This window comes from Apis dorsata, unplaced genomic scaffold (genome assembly GCF_000469605.1).
Source record: "Apis dorsata unplaced genomic scaffold, Apis dorsata 1.3 scaffold_840, whole genome shotgun sequence".
NCBI classification, from domain to species: Eukaryota; Metazoa; Arthropoda; class Insecta; order Hymenoptera; family Apidae; genus Apis; species Apis dorsata.
The window spans coordinates 4825-8932 of NW_006263966.1; the positions used below are offsets into that span (position 1 = coordinate 4825).

The 4108-nt window shown below is 14.4% G+C and overlaps 1 protein-coding gene across 1 annotated transcript in view; it reads right to left on the minus strand.

Annotated features, from left to right (window-relative positions):
• Positions 1–4108, minus strand: part of LOC102679970 (renin receptor) — a 10108-nt gene that overhangs the window by 3680 nt on the left and 2320 nt on the right. The gene's annotated exons all lie outside the window — the stretch shown is intronic.

The window sequence follows — 4108 nt, forward strand, 5'->3', positions numbered from 1 at the left end:
TTATTATTATACTTTTTTATTATAATATATTATTATATTATATTTTATATATTATATTTTATATTTAATATATTATTATATTTTTTCGAATTAAAATCATATTTTTTTAATAAAACATTTCAATGACTTAAATATGATAATACTAATAATTATATAAGTATAATAATTATTTTTTTTTTAATGTCATTATAATTTATCATGTTGTTGAAATATTTTTAAAAAATTCATTGGATACCCTAATAATATTTCTATCTTATATAAATTTCCAGAATTGGGATCTTAAAAGATAAAAAGAATAAGTTTATTCTCTTCAAATAAAAAAAAAGAAAACATTAGAAATGAATTCAAGCAAAGAAAATTTGCCTAACGATTATAAAAAAAAAAGACAAAAAAAAAAATTTGAAGAATGTGAACTTATTTGATCATTCAAAATTATTTTTCTTCGATCATAAAATAAAATATATATGTATATAAAAATTGATGAAAAATACTTTGAATTAATAAACTAATTATAAATAAATTAACTTAAAAACTATAAATATTCAAAAATAATAAATTAAATAATTTATTATTTAATATTTATTCATTTAGATCAATTAAAAGAAAAAATACTAGAATAATGGAACATAATAATAAATCAGTTATAGTTTAAGAATAATCAACAGAAAAAGTAGGATTAAAGAAATATAATATAAAAAAATATCAGGATAGAATATAATATCATTCAATAATAATATATCTAAATATGAAATACAAAATAATAACAAAATTTAAGAACTTCATTTTATCATTACATAAAAGTTACATCATATTTTATTATCATCAAAATTATCCTTTATTTTTAAGGCAAAATTTATATATTATATATATTAATATTAAAAATGTATATTAATAGTAATTTTTGCGTGAGAATAATTTATAGCGATTATTGAATGAATATTGAAATTTGAAGAATGTTCAAAATTTTGATAAAATAATCATTTTATAATAAAATAATACAATTTAATTAATAAGAGAGTATAATTTTTTTTATATAAACACATCTAATATTCAATAATTTTTAAATAACATTTTAATTGTGTGATAATTCTAAAATCTTTAATAGACATGTAAAAATCTTTGACTTATATGTATATATGAATATAAACTATATAATTCTTTATAAATCTTATTAATTTTTCATGCAATTATTCATAAATATGTAATATTTATTTTCATAGAAAGAAAAAATTATTCAAAATATATTAATATATATAAAATAAATAAATTCAAAAACACATTAGTAAAGCACAATTTATATCTGATATTCAATGAATAATTAACGAATAATTAAGATTTAAAAGTAATTATGTGAGTAAAATGTTTCATATTAACGACTATACCAATAAGAAATATTTTATGCAATTTAAAAATAATTTTAATAAATATTCTTGTTCTGAGATTTTTTTTAAATTTTTGAAATCAGCAACAATTTTTTGTATATTTTTTGTTTTTCTTACATTTTGTTCTTACATTATATTTAGATATATATTTTGATATGATCTTGAATTTATAATATAATAATTTTTAAATTTATAGTATTGATTTTCAAAATTAAAATTAAATATGAAATTTATTTTCATATACATATATATATAGAATAAGTTAAAATGAAAAGTATTATAAATTATAATTTAGTTAAAATATAAAAAATTTTAAAATAATGTTATGAGGTAAGTTTCATTTTTTCTTAGAAAAGTTATAGAAAAGTTAATAAAATCAATGCATCACTTACAGATTGTCATTGGTGCTAAATAACATGCAACAAAATATTAATATATTAAATTATACTATATTAAAAGATTATATACATATGTATAATTAAATACCTGTAATAGTATTTTAAAATTAAAATAATTAATAAATTAATTATATTTTAATATTTGTTATTGATTATAAATAATAGAAAAATGTTAAAAACTGAATTTTTTAATCTTATAAAAAAAGAAATTAATATTTATAGAAATATTTATGGACTAACTATTAAGTACTATATGTCTATGAAATATATGTAATTTGAAAAAAAAAAATTGAATATTATGCTCTATTTATATTCTATATAAATTTTAAATTTATATTTGAGAATATTTTGTAAAAATTATATAATAAATATTTTTTGATAATTTATCAAAAATATGTTTTAAATCATAAAATTATAAATATTGTTTGTATTATTTATCTTATAATTTATTAATATGTTTTAAATCATGCAAGAATCTACTTTTTCAATTTTAACAAAATTTTCATGCAAATATTGAACATACCTTTTTTGCATTATTATTGTTATTATTATAGTTATTATTATTGTTGTTATTAAATTTTGTACTATTGTGCACCCATTTATCTTCCAAAAGAGATCCTATATTTTTAGTTTTATTAGCCTATAAAATATATAGGTGTTAGACACAATCATTGAATTCTAATACATGAAACTTTTATTAAACTTGCAATGTGAATACTCATTATTCACATAAAATAAGAACATTTATTAATGACATTTTTAATTTTTTTACCATAAAATTCAGTTTCTATATAAAACATAATTAGTTTTAGATGTATAATGTTATAGTCATATATTTTATCATATAATTAATTTTGTTATAAATTCATATTAATGAATATACGTTATAAAATGGTATAAAATATTCTAATATTATAAACCTAATATATTTATCAACAAATTATCACTATATCCAACCCAACAAATAAGTGGGATAGGTACAGTATTTAAGAGAAATGTAGATCCAATCTGCCACCTTAATCAGCAATTTCTTCAATAGCTAAAATATAATATATCAAATATATTATAAGATCTAATATATTATTTAAATCCCTTCATATGGTTGCTATATTTATATTAAAAAATATTAAACATTACAAATATAAAAAATTATTTTATTAAATAGAAAATTACAAATTATAACAATATTGATAATACAAATGCTCATAAAATGCAGAGTTTAAAATTTTTCATATATAAAAATGTTTTTATATTTATCTGTTATCTAACTAACAAATGCTCATGTATAATTTTATATGTTTCATTAATATATTTTTTATATAAATATTATTTTATTTAATTTAAAATTAATAATAATTTTTTAAATCATCAGAAATATTAATTAAATGATAATAAATAATTACTTTTGCTAATTATTTACAAATCTTAAATTTAATAAGACTAGTATTTATATAAAACAAATTTATTTACATTTGTAATATCAACATTGCTAAATCTTATACAAAAAACTATACTTATATTGCTAAATTTTAGAACTACTATATAATTCTATGGAAATATATAATAATTTTTCATTTTCAATAAGATATCTTTTTCAAATTTTTTAGAAAATAATTTTTAAAAAATTTTAAAAAAAGTTAATTTAATAATCTTCAAACTTTGCACATTTTTGAATTTATACGAATTATTAATTTCTAAAATTAATTTTTCTATAAAGAAGACAATAAGAAAAGAAGGTTAAAATCATGTTTCATAACATATGTATATTAGCAATTGCAATTTTCTGTCATGCAATATATTGAATGCAATATGCAATATATTCTAAAAAATCACAAATTTAAGTTTTTTCACAATACATATTTTTATATTTTAATTTTTATTAATATAATAATGAAAATGATTCAATGAAAATAATAATAATTCAATTCAAAATGATACATTATTTTTTAGTTATTAAATATACATATATTTATTAAATATACATATTATTAAATATACATATATAGTTAATTAGTATGTAATTGCAATTTGTAAAATATTATTAATGTTAGTATTAAAATAATTCATGTTAATGATAGTTATTTTGAACAATATATATATATATTTTTTATATACAATTATATATTTTTATTTTATTTATTTTATTATATAAATATATACTTATGTAAGTATATACTTATATAAGTATATTATATAAATATACTTTTAAATAATATGTATTTTCTTGATTTAAAATCAATATAAAAAATATATAAATATATTTTAAAATACAATAAAATAAAATTTATTTTTAATTAAAGAATTGAATAAAAATAAAATAAATTTGAA